At 34.7% G+C, this 13,349-nt stretch overlaps 1 protein-coding gene across 1 annotated transcript in view; it reads left to right on the top strand.

The window, feature by feature from the left end:
• The window catches only part of MALRD1 (MAM and LDL receptor class A domain containing 1), a 609,315-nt gene that overhangs the window by 124,268 nt on the left and 471,698 nt on the right, over positions 1-13,349 (top strand). The gene's annotated exons all lie outside the window — the stretch shown is intronic.

The following is a 13,349-nucleotide window of genomic DNA, read 5'->3' as shown; positions in this document are numbered from 1 at the left end:
ATATCAATGAGTAAGCAGACAATATTAAAAATGTTTCCTGAAAAGTGTCACACTTTATTTTTCTTAATCTGTATCTATGGAAAATATTTACCATGTAAGAATGCATGGAACAGTTGCATTCTTACAGGAGCTGAATGGAATAATCAAGAAGGATTTGGGGCACATAATTCTGGACTGGGAAGAAGATTATAGAACTTTTAATTAAAGGTCTTTTATTAAAGACATCTTTCATTCTAGAGATTGTCTATTTCTGGGTGCCAACTTATATTGGGTTAACATGTATTTACTTTATTCAGAATGTGTGTCCTGCCTGCATAATAGACCGTTCTGAGCTCTGTGCATGTGTTCATGCAAGTGTGCGTGTGTGCATGTGTGCGCATATGGGTGTGTGCACATTTTTTTGGCTATAAAAATGCTTTATTAGGCAAAGCAGCATACTATAAAAATGCTTAAAATGCAACAGGAAGAGATGTAAAGACACAAAGAGTGCATAGTGGCACATGGCTATCAGAACACACTAAAGAATCCACACTGCTTTCCCCTTTACCTAGAAAAGGAAGCCTCTAGTCTGCCTTCTCCTCAGCACACCCCTCAGACTCCTCCTCCTCCTCAGCCGTGGTATCCTGGTACTGCTGTTACTCAAACACCAGGTCGTTCATGTTGCTCTCGGCCTCGGTGAATTCCATGTCATCCATTACTGTGCATTGTTGCTTGAGAGTCTGTACATTTAGACCAGATTTGTATTTGCACTGTCAGTATGGCAAATGAGTGAAAAATGTTTAATACATTATTGGATTTTTTATTTCTTTTTTTGATTCAGCTTATACCAGGGCTGAAAACCTCAATTTATGTTCATGACAGTGGGGCTTTTTAAAAATGTCTACATTCATTCTAATAAACTGTTGGAAGACTTCTTGGCTGTCCTTTCAGGTGTCTGGCTTACTGCAATTTTTATGTATTTACCATTTACTGGAATGCGGTTTTTATTTTTATTTGAGAAAGAATTTGGCATTATTCCTCTGTTTGAAAAAAGAGGCTTGCTGTAATGTCACAAGAAACCTTTTTAAATGGATCTGTAATAGAATATTGCAGATGCACTTTGCATAGGTTGGAAAAGAAACTGTTGTGATTTGACTGAATTAAAACTAAATGTGTTGTCCTCTAAAAAAAAATGCACATGTATGTGTATGTGTGTGCATGTGCACGTGTCTGTATGGTTCTGATAGACACTGAGAAGTGCAGAGCAGCAGATTTAGTGACAATTTAAAGATTTACAATTTTTTAAGGATTAAACAGCATTATCTTATTTTTGTTGTTTAATTAAACATTTTCTTTCTCCTAATTACCACATCACCAGAATCGCAATAGCTGAAAGGCATTAAAGTTGACATTGAAGAGCGTTCTCTTGGAATGTAGTACTTGGAGGTGTAGGGGCAGAAAGATGCGACAAAAACCTTTCCTAGACACTCCTAGAATGAAAGTTTAATGAGAGAAAAGCATAACAAATGTGGTTATCAAAGTTTTACTTGACATAGGAGTCTTCAGAAATGAAGATGCCGAGATCTAGAGAAAACCATGTGCTTTATCTTATTTTTTCATTTTTATTTGTTTTTCGGCCCCTTTTCCTAGTCTGAAAAGTGTATATTTTTCTGCTTAAGTTTTCATGAAGACAGACAGTCATTGTGAAATGTGATTGGACGAAAGGGCATGATCCAATGGTGACAGACTGAGCGGGGAAACCCAGCAAGGCCTTTGTGTTCAGAGTCTCCTTGACTCCTTTGTGTATAATTTCTAACCCCTTGGGAGCAGGGAAGGACCCCTTTAGAAAGAGCATCTTATGACCTAATTTCAGGCAAGATAAGTCAGAGAATTTCTTTTTTTTCATGTTTTTTTATTATTATACTTTAAGTTCTGGAGTACATGTGCAGAACATGCAGGCTTGTCACATAGATATACACGTGCCTATGTAAAGCCTATGTAAATTATCTGGTGATTTGCCAGAGTATTTCTTTATGACCGGTGCTCACACAGAAAGGTCAGGGAAGATCAGAGTGACCTTGCTCCTCGGGTACTTCCCAGTCTCCTTCAGTTCAAAGCCTTTCCTGAGCTCCTGCCAAAGCAAAAGTGTGCTTAATGGTTTTAAATCATTACTAAAGTTAACCTTAGCAAAAGTTTTTGAGACTGCTTCATATTGCTTATGGAGAATTCCTTTCATAAATTCACTCAGGATTCATGGATATGTGCTTTCATCTGAACACCAGATCAGTTGGTTAGATTATGTCTCTAATTAGGAAAAATTACTTGAATGATTACTGAAAGATCAATGGTTATACACAAAGAATAAAAAAGAGTTTCTTACTGTTTTTGCAAATATGTCCAGTAGATGATTATAGGATCTCATTTGTGGAATTCAGTATTACTAATGGGCAGAAGTTTACAGAGAGAAACTGAAAAGATAATTTTAAAATGTGTCATGCTCTATTGGCAGTAAATTGTTGAATGTATAGAGCAGAATGGCCAAAGATTTACCCAGACCCTGTACAGGACTTGAAGCTTTTGAAATGTTTAATTGGCATACAAATGGCTGCACCACTTCAAAGCAATCTTAGAGCTGTAGTTTTCTGCTCACATTTAAAGCACAGTCCACATGATGAAAATCACAAGTGCTACTTTGATTTGGCCTTTAATCAAGCTTCTTCTCCTTCAGAATATTTAAAACCTAGTGTTGATGAAACAATTAAACTTGCTATTTATTTGTTAAAGGGAGAGAGCCTGTTTTATGCTCTTAATCTTGAAGCCAAATTTGTGCCAGGTAAAGATGCAGGTTGTATTTCATTCAGGAAGATCTGTGATTTTGTAGCTGAGTGCCCAAAGGGAGCAAATGAAGCTAATTGCTGTAAATGCATGTACTGACTCCTTCAGCACATATTTGTATGTACATATTTACTCTCTGAATGTGAAGTGCATACTACTCAAGTGAGCATTGTTTGATGAAGACAATCAGAACAGAGACCTCTGCATGATGGAAATGACTTGCCAGTGAGAACAAATCAGATTCACTTTAAACTAGAGGCAATGAATGAAAACGTCTTGTTAACTTTCAATTTTGCTGTGTTGGAGTATAACATTTGTAATAAATGCAGGTAGAACTCAAAAGACAAGGACAAGGATGTATCTAGCCAGCCATAGAAAAGTAAGTACCACATGATACCACTTACATGCGGTATCTATGTAGTCAAATTTCTAGAATCAAAGAGTAAAATTGTGGTAACCAGATTCTGGGAGGAGAGGAAGTGGAAAATTACTAATAAACAGGCATACCTTTTCAGTCAAACAAGATGAATAAGCTCTAGACATCTGCTGTATAACCTATAGTCAACAACAATGTATTGTACACTTAAAAATGTGTTAAGGGGGTAGATCTGGCTGGGCATGGTGGCTTAAGTCTGTAGTCCCAGCACTTTGGGAGGCTGAGGCAGGTGGATCACTTGAGGCCAGGAGTTCGAGACCAGCCTTCCCAACATCACAAAACCCTATATGTACCGAAAATACAAAAATTATCTGGGCATGGTGGCACACACCTATAATCCCAGCTACTCAGGAGGTGCAGGTTGCTGTGAGCTGAGATCACACCACTGCACACCAGCCTGGGTGACAGAGAGAGACCCTGTCTGCCCCTCCCAATAAAAAAGAGCATAGATCTCATATTTTCTTTATCACAGTAAATGTATTATAAACATTTCTTTATTATTTTTAACATCATAATGTTGTCTTAAACAGTTGCTATTTCAGTACAACTAGCAGTAGAGGACTTGATAATGCTAAAGAATGTTTTTTCAATTGATAGTGTACAAATAAATAGTTCTATGGTCATAAAACTATAGAGCCTGGATAGTTGTATATATTTTTACACCTTTGAGAGTCTCCTTTCAATTTGTCATTTTACAGGGCAATGCCTCCATTCTTTCTGCATTCTACTTAAATGATACTAAAGCTATCCTAGCATCCCTGAAAAAGTAATGAAGAAGAAAAAAATGAAAGAAGGGTGGCTGTTGGTTGATAAGCTTTTCCAATAGTATTTAAATAACTGTGCTATTGAACACAAAAAAAGACTAGAGGAAAGGCAGGAGAAGCATCCCGTCTTGTTGATAACTCATACCTGAGGTGAAAACCAACATGGTTTTGGGTCAAGACAATAGAAGAACACAGACATTTTCCGTAGGTGTGGTAAGGTATAGAGTTGGAGAAATTCTTTCCTCTGCATTCAAAACACACATGAGAATGATGAGAACAAGCAAGACTGTTGCTGAGTGCTAATACATTGGCAAGCAGCCATGCTGTGACCTGCAGAAAACCTTATGAGCATCTTCTCTATACCAAGAGATTTGGTAAAGAAGAAAGTGATCATTTCCCTCAGGAAACTTAATCTATTACAGAGAGCTCTCAGAAATACATCCAAACATAAAAGACCAAGTAAGTTTTGATAAAGGGACCAAGAGGGCACAGTGGGGAAAAGTAGTCTCATCAATAAATGGTGCTAGAAAATCTGGATATTCCCATGCAAAAGAATGAAATTGGATCTTCATCTTATACTATACACTTAAATAAATTCGAAATTTAAGAAAGTCTTAAATTTAAGATCTGAAATCATTAAACTCCTAGAAGAGAAAATAGGGCAAAAACTCCTTGACATTGGGATTGACAATGACTTTTTAGTGTCACACCAAACACTCTGGCTATAAAAGCAGAAATAAATAATGAGATTGCCTCAAACTAAAAAGCTTCTGCACAGTAAAGGAAACACTCAGCAAAATAAAATAGCAACCTGCACATTGGGAAAAAATATTTGCAAACCATATATCTGATAAGAGGTTAATATTCAACATTTATGAAGGTTTTATACAACTCAAAAATAGATAAATAGATAAAAAATGGCAAAGGCCCTGAATTGACACTTCTCCATGGAAGACATACAAGTAGTCAACAGGTATGTAAACAGGTATTCAACATTTCATTGGCAGTAATCGTCAGGAAAATACAAATCAAAACCTCTCTTATATACCACCTCATATCAATTAGTATGGCTATAATAAAACAGGGGTAACAAATTTTAGAGAGAGTGTGGAGAAAAGGGAGCTTTTATACTGTTTGTGAGAATGTGAATTGTGCAGCCACTATGGAATATAGTACAGAGATTTCTAAAGAAATTAAAAATAAAACTACCATATGATTTAGCAATCCCTCTTTTGGGTATATACCAAGAAGAAATGAAATTACCACCTCATAAAGCTATCTGCACTCCCATATTCACTGCAGGATTATTTATGATAGCCAAGATAAGAAAACTACCTAAATGTCTGTTGATGGACGAATAGGTATCTAAAAAACAATGGAATATTATTCAGCCTTAAAAAAGGAGATTCTGCCATTTTTCACATCATTGGTGAATCTGGAGGAAATTATATTAAGTGAAGTAAGCTAAACACAGGAAGGAAAATATGGCATGATCTCAGTTATGGGTGGCATCTAAAAAATTATGTACAGAGATATAGAATAAAACAGTGGTTACCAGAGGCAGTGGCCAAGGGAAGGAAATGGGGATATGTAGATCGGAGGATACAACGTAGCAAATATGGAGGAGAAATGTGTCTAGAGATGTAATGTACAACAGGAGGACTACAGTATACTTGAGGACTGCAATTAATAACACTGGAGGACTGCAGTTAATAACACTTTCTTGTATTTGAGATTTGATAAATAAGTTTAGCTGCTCTTGCCACAGAAAAAAGAAAAAGGGTAATTATGTGAGATAATGGATATTTAATTTGCTTTACTGTAATAACCATTTTACTATCTATATGTATCCCATAACCTTATGCTGTGTATCTTTAATATACGTAATAAAAATTTTTTTAAAAAATTGAGAAGAAGCTTTGTCTATTAGTTAGGAAATATATTGATTTAATAGTATTGTAATGATAGCTGGAATAGAGATGTAAACAAGTAGCTATTTTAACTCCAGGAAGTTGGAGAATAGATACAATAGAAGGTAGGTAAGTCCTTAGCAGAAATTTCTTAAAGATATTTTCTAGTTTTCTTGCTGTATAAGAGTAGTGTTTATTGCAACTTGCTGTATAAGAGTAGTGTTCATCTCAACAGAGATGAACAGCCTGTCTCTGATATACATTAAAACTGTTACCAAATGTACATGGTTTAAGAACCCTACCTATATAGTCTTTTAATCATCAAAACAAATCTAAGAGATAGGTACTGTTTTCCTCATTTTAATAACTTTCTTATCATTTAGTTTCTTATCAGTTAGAATTCCATTTTAAAAACAGTCTGCCTCCAAAACCTACATTCTTAACCAAAAATAATACAGCCTTTCTATCCTTTTAAGGTCATTATATTGAGAATGATTTTTTTTTGAAACTATGAAGTTCCCTACATGAGCAGTTTAAGCAATAAAAACTTTGAAGCCAGTCATCAAAACTTTACTTTTGTAGGAGAAACGATGCCCTTAGTCCCCTTAGATGTCAAATGGTCACTTAGTAAGTGCTGTCTAGAAGTTTAAGGAATGAATGTCTTTAAAAAAAATAATACTTAATCCCTTTTCCTTAGTAATTATTTCTTTAATCACATTCTAGTTTATAAATCTTAAATGTATTGCATTGTTTTAATTCTTATAGTATTTTTTCAGGGACTTAAAAGATAATTTTATAGACATAAAAGGAAAATAAAAGCTCACTATTTGGAAAATGGACCCACCCTCGTAGGGAATTGAATTAGAAAATTAGCAATTGAACTCCTCTTCTCTAGTCTTATTTTGAGGTTGTTTTTTTTTTTGGCCTAACTTTTTGAAAAAGCTAATTTTATATTGTGAATCTGTTTATTCTTAGAAATGCTAATTCTTCATCCCATTTTTGTGAATCCTTTCATTAAAGATTCTGGCAATGAGTTGAGGTGAGGTAAAGACTGTGAAGAATACAGAGAAGTAGACTTTTTTTTTTCTTGTCTTCTCTGCAGCGAAAATGTTTGAAGGAAGCATGCAAAATTTAGGCTGCGATTCTAGTGTTGAACAAATGAACATATCACTTCTCTTGTAGAGACCTTAATTGCTTGAAAAAACAGGGGTTTCCTATAACAAGGAAAATGCAATGCCACCCTCAGGATTTCTATTTATGAACTTAAATCTTCCTAAAAAGGACCATTGCTATTCTTATTCTTGAATTTCAAACATTTAATGTTTTAATGCTGCTTTTTAAATTTTTCTCACTTTCACAACCATCTTTAACACAATTTACTTTCTCTTTTACATGAGGCTGATTATGGCCTACCTCAAAAGAGTTATTAAGTTTGCTAAGAATTTAGATCTTCAGTGCCCTGAAATATCTTCAGATTTTGTAGAAAAAAATATAGCAAATATAAATTGTAACCACTTTTGGTAAATGAGGGAAAAAGAGTTACTGGATTTGTTTGAGAACTGTTAAGGATGCATGCAGGTTATGAAGTTTTGCAGAATTTTGAGCCTTGGATAATTTAATTGAATGTTTCTATATTTATTTATATTACAATATAAAAGTACAATTACTTAAATTGTAACCCAGGTGTACAGGTTTTCAAGGAGTCTCTCTCTCTCTGCCAGTTAAAACACCACACACTGACTATAATGTTAAATTTTCTCTGATATTTTATTCACGTTAACCGAAGAACTGAAATACCTACACAGCATGACAGATACAATATATCTCAACAAAACTTATCTGGATTTTCAGAACCCCTAAGGGGACAGGATGCAGGGTGAATCACTGTTGGACACAATTTTTGCTTGGACATGGCCGAATTACAACATTTCAGAAAAGTTCATGCCAGAGTAGATTTTAGACCCGGGGTCAGGTTGTCGTTTATGAGGAGCTAGACAAATACTCTGTAATGTTTTCATTTAAGAGAATGTCAAACATGATCCGCACATCTCACTCTCAAGCCAAACTTGGCATCAGGACAAACCCTAAAAGGAGGCAGATCGGGAGTGAGCTCCAGAGAGCAAAGTTACATGTCTTCCCATAATTCCAGTGTTCTGAAAAGTCCATTTCCCCTGGACAGGTTATTTGATGAAGAAGCCAATCAAATTGCTACCTCATTTTTTGAAAAGTTATCGTTATTTTTCTTAGATCAAAATTGTTACTCTGAATTGTTCCTTTAGGTTAGATCATAAAAAGGGAAATTTTTGGTTTAAGTGGTTTTTTTTGTTGTTGTTGTTTTTGAGACAGGGTCTTGCTCTGTCACCCAAACTGGGTGCAGTGCATGATCTTGGCTCACTGCAGCCTCTGCCTCTCAGATTCAAGTGATTCTTCTGCCTCAGTTTCCCTGGTAGCTGGACCTACAGGTGTGCACCACCACACCCAGCTAATTTTTGCATTTTTAGTAGAGATGGGATTTTGCCATGTTGGCCAGGCTGGTCTCAAACTCCTGACCTCAAGTGGTCAACCTTGGCCCCCCAAAGTGCTGCGATTACAGGCGTGAGGGACCATGACCAGCCTTAATTGTTACTTAATGACACCCAATGCATTTTGCCAAATGTTTCCCCCAAAACGTTATGCTAATAAACCGTCATATCAACAAAGTAGAACTGTAGCAGTGTCCTTGTGTTTGAAGTCCATTCTGAAATTTACTGTCAGATTTCATGATTATTCAAATACTATTTATAAATTTCTATTTTTGTGAACTAATATTTTGTTTCCTCAAGACTAAAATAAATGATGCTACTTTATGTAGTGCTTTCTTTAGTTCCAGGAGATAACGTGTATACTGGAAAATGAGGATAATATGTGTCAAATAATATCAGTGATACATTTTCTCACATCCACATTGGATTAGTAGGACATATATAAATTATTTTGTTCTAGCTGTGCCATATAATATAGGCAAGAAAGCCAAAATTTACTTACGCAGCTCTGTAAGTTGTAAAGATATTGTAATATTTCCAAACAATAATTTCTGAGCACTATAATTTGTTTCTGTCTAAAATGTATTTAGTCTGAAGTGCATGTGCTAATTTTATGAAAAAAGTCTAAGCAACTTTCTATATTCTACTTTTCTGTCTACTTATGAGAAAAACCATCTAAGTCTCTACTGAGTAGCCGAATTCAATACAACCTTAGCCAAGGCAGGTTGAATAGTACAAGGAAAAAGGAGTGATTTATTATTATTTTTATTTATTTATTCAATCTTAGGTGCTGGTTATATGTTTTCCTCAAACTAGTATATCTGCTAAATGCAAAAATATGTGCATTAGACATTGGCATTTCCACAGCAGATGTGTGTAAAAGAGACAGTCATTTTATATGTGTTGATACTTTGCAAGCCATGTGTCTTATGTCCTCATTATTGATTAATAATAATTGTGTTACTCTGCATTGATACATATGTTTGCTTTTATTACATAAATGCATGAGAGAAGGATTGAATTTCCTATACAACTCTCTGCTCTATATTTTTTGAGAATGTGTGTGTGTATTTGTGTGTGTGTATCTTACCCTTTGAATTAGGACTTTTTTTCAGCTTATTTTCTGAAAAATGTTTCTGAGAAGGCCTTTTTGGTGAGATTGGAGATATTTAATCTTAATTATAATATCAAAAGCTTTCTATAATGTGTCTCTGTATAATTACTAATTACTTTGAATTTAATATGATCTGGGAAAATGAGCTGCTGTTTTCTGTGTTATGTCTTACATTCTTTTTCCATAGCCCTGAATACAAAGAAAAAAAGTCTCAACATATACCCAAATTTGCTAATTATTGAGTATCTTCCTTTTTTATTAAATGCATATTGGTAAATAAGTCATTGTAGGGAAAAATAAGGCTATCTAGTTATTTTTCTTTAGTAAACTGGATTTCCATTCTCTTCTCATTGTCCTCAAGTTTAAAATCTAGAGAACAATTTTCTAGTCAGACAAATCCCTCTAGGCAGATGTCACTGTGAAAGACCCTAATGGGAGATTGTTTCTGGAGAAGGCTCATCATTTCTGTGGCATAAAACTAAGAAGTGGAGAAAATGTCCATTCATCCTCATTTATGGAAGTCATTGATCACTGATAAAGAAAAATGAAAAGTATTTCTATAGACAGGTAAAATCTGGTAAATAACTCATGCCATTTTGATCAATCTTTGCTGCAGATAACCATGTTGTTAAATTAGGAGAATTCAGGGTATTAGTGAAAATAAGTGATTCTTCTTCCTCAGTTGAAAATTCTATTGAGAATAAAAGATGGGCATTTAATAAGAAATCTTTTTGCATGATTATTTAAGATTAAATTTCAATACATTGTTAATGTAATATAAAATATAATATATAGCATATAAGATATATAAATAAATTTATATAACAATATATAAAATATATATAATGTAATATATATGTACAATATAAAAAAGAGAAAGAGAAAATGGAATTATTAAATAGTGCTACAAGATGTATGGGAATATTAATGCAATTTCACCTGACTTGGTTGTAAAAATGGGTAGGGTTAATATAAATGATTTCTTATGACCTGGAGAGCAGGATATCTTGGGTAATCAAAGACCCCTGTAAATTTTAACCAAGCAACCTGAGTTTTAGCTTAAAATATTCATGTTTTAGCTGTTTAGGTCATTGAGATTTTACCAAGAAGTACAAAACATTTGAGATCATTAGCTTAGTCTGAGAAAAAACAAATTATATATATACATATATACACATATATATATAAAGTATGCAAAGATAATATAAATAAAAATTTAATATGATAATTACATTATTTTAAAACGATATCACAAATTTCTGCCTACCCCCAGAGAAAAAATAATAGGGTCTTTTATGAATCATATGTTTTGTTCATCTATATTACTATAGTATACCCTTAATGTGATTATCTAAAAAAATTTATATTATTTGTCTAATAACAACCCACCTCATATCACCACTCATCAGCACCAACAATCTTCTTATAAATATAAGCATAGTAATGGTTACTGTTATTAACATAAGCTCTTTGATACAATTTCACATTTCAAACACAACTGTGGGTCCTCCTTAGAGGCCCTGATGAGCCTACATTATATTTACTTTTAAATATAAACATAAAGAAACTAAACATAGGTTCTTTGTAAGCCTGTAAAAATTTAGTATGAATTAATACACAGTTATTGTTTGTATTTTTGAAATATTTTCCATAGCCTATCAGGTCCTCTTTAGGACTCTGGAGATACAAGAGTTCCTGATGAGAGTCATTTATCCAGGAACAACAAAATGTTCTCTTACTTTCGCTGCCAGTGTTTAGTGCTACTCAAGCAGCCTTGGTTTCTTCATCATTCCCAGTTTCTAAAATACAATTTCTATAATGACTCTGTCACTCTATTACCATACATGAGCTGTCTGGACACTTTGATATTTTCTGCTTGTGAACTAGATCCCATCCTTTCTTTACTGATGAATGGCATCTCTCCAGCAAAGCTCACCTACTTTGTCCCAGCCTACTGTGGCTTCCTCATGAGCCTCGATAAACATGCTGTTCAACTCTCTTGACTCCATTTTATATGACAGCTTTCCACCTCATTTCTCAGTTTTCCTTGACAGAGTCTTAGAAAGATGTTGTCAAAAGTTATTCTCTCTTCCAGTATTTTCTTAAATTCTCTCCATTCAGGCTTTTTCTCCTATAATCAAGAACCTACAAGGGCCTCATATTATCATATCCAAAAGTAAATTCTTAGCCTTCGTCCTGATTTATACCTTATCTGCAGTTTTGCTTTCCACAATCTCAGTCTGAAAATATAAAATGGAAAATTCCAGAAATAAATTCACAAGTTTTAAATTGCACTCCATTCTGAGTAGTGTGATGAAATGCCATGCTGTCCTTATTTGTCCTGCTTGGGATGTGAATCATCCTTTTGTCCAGTGTATTCTCACTGTCTATGACCCCCATGCTTGTTAGTCAACTTGAATGTCAGAAAAGCAGCGTATGTAGTGTTCAGTATAATCCAGAGCTTCAGGCATCTACGAGAGGGTCTTGGAAAATATCCCATGTAAATAAATGGGGATTACTATGAGCAATGTTTGCAAGTAACCGTTATTTTGTTTCCTGAAAACATTTTACTCACTTCACTTTCAACATAGCAAATTCCCTAGGTTTTCTTCAACTTCCTTGATTGTTTCTTCTCATCTTTGCTTGCTCTTGTCTCTGCCTCTGATGTCTAGACCTTAGATCTTTTATCTTCATTACTTTAGAAAACTCATCTAGTCTCCACCTTTAAAAGCCATCGATATTATCATGTCTCCCAAATTTGTATCTGTAGTTTAAACCTCTTCCTTGAACTCCAGACTCAGATTAACTCTCTATTAGACATCTTCCCCTGGATATTTAATTGGGATCTTAAATTTTTCATACCCACCTGCTAGCTCCTGGGATTTTCTTCCAAACATGGTCATATAGTATGCCCAGGGTTAGACCTGACACCACCATTCTTCCAGTTGCTACAGCTGAAAACTTTGTACTCATGTTTAACTCTACTCTTTTTCTTATATTCCATATCCAGTCAACAAAGCATAGCTGAATGTGGCTAGAGATGGAGACAACAACAAACGAACAAACAAAAAACTCAGTGCCACCTGTTTTCACTTTACACTGGGGATTGCTGCCCTACAGTGTGTTCTCAGTGCTACTCAGTAAGCACATGCGCTTTCCCCACTCCATTTCCTCCCCCACTCTCCTCAATGAGTAACACAGTTTTCTTCTGTCTTCTTTAACATCTGTCTTCTACTTCCCTATTCCTAGCCTCAACTGATGATCTTACATACTGTCTCACTGAAAAAATAGAAACAGCAAGAAAAGAACTTTCAGAAGTTCCAGCACCACTTCTACCCACTTGTAAAGTCAGTCTTTTCTCGTATAACCCAAGTAAACTGTCCGTGTTTCTTTTATGTAGAACCTCTCTCTGCCTGTTCAACAACATTACTAATGAAAATTTTTCTGTCTACCAGACTTTTCTATCAGCAACATAACACACTTTTACTTCTCACATCTTTTTTTTTTTTTTAATTACATCAGTGTTTATTCCTTCAGGAAAGTAATCAAGGAGAGACCAACACAATGACAAACTGGATTTAGATTTGCACTTCTCACATCTTAAAAATATCTTCTGTTGATCTCACTTCTCCTTCTAGGTAACGTACCATTTTTCTCTCATTTCCTTTACATTTTCCTCCTTTCCTTTATACTCCTCAAAAGAATTCACTGCATTCACTTTCTTTAACCTTTCCCTTCTGAATCTCTCTTTTTAACTCAGTCCAATCAGGCTCTGGCTGTCACCATTCA

The sequence above is a fragment of the Aotus nancymaae genome, unplaced genomic scaffold, assembly GCF_030222135.1.
Source record: "Aotus nancymaae isolate 86718 unplaced genomic scaffold, 86718_ANA_hifiasm-v0.15.2.pri h1tg000077l, whole genome shotgun sequence".
Lineage (NCBI taxonomy): Eukaryota > Metazoa > Chordata > Mammalia > Primates > Aotidae > Aotus > Aotus nancymaae.
The sequence above is the reverse complement of the archived record's forward strand: the minus strand, read 5'-3'. Positions and strand labels throughout refer to the sequence as shown.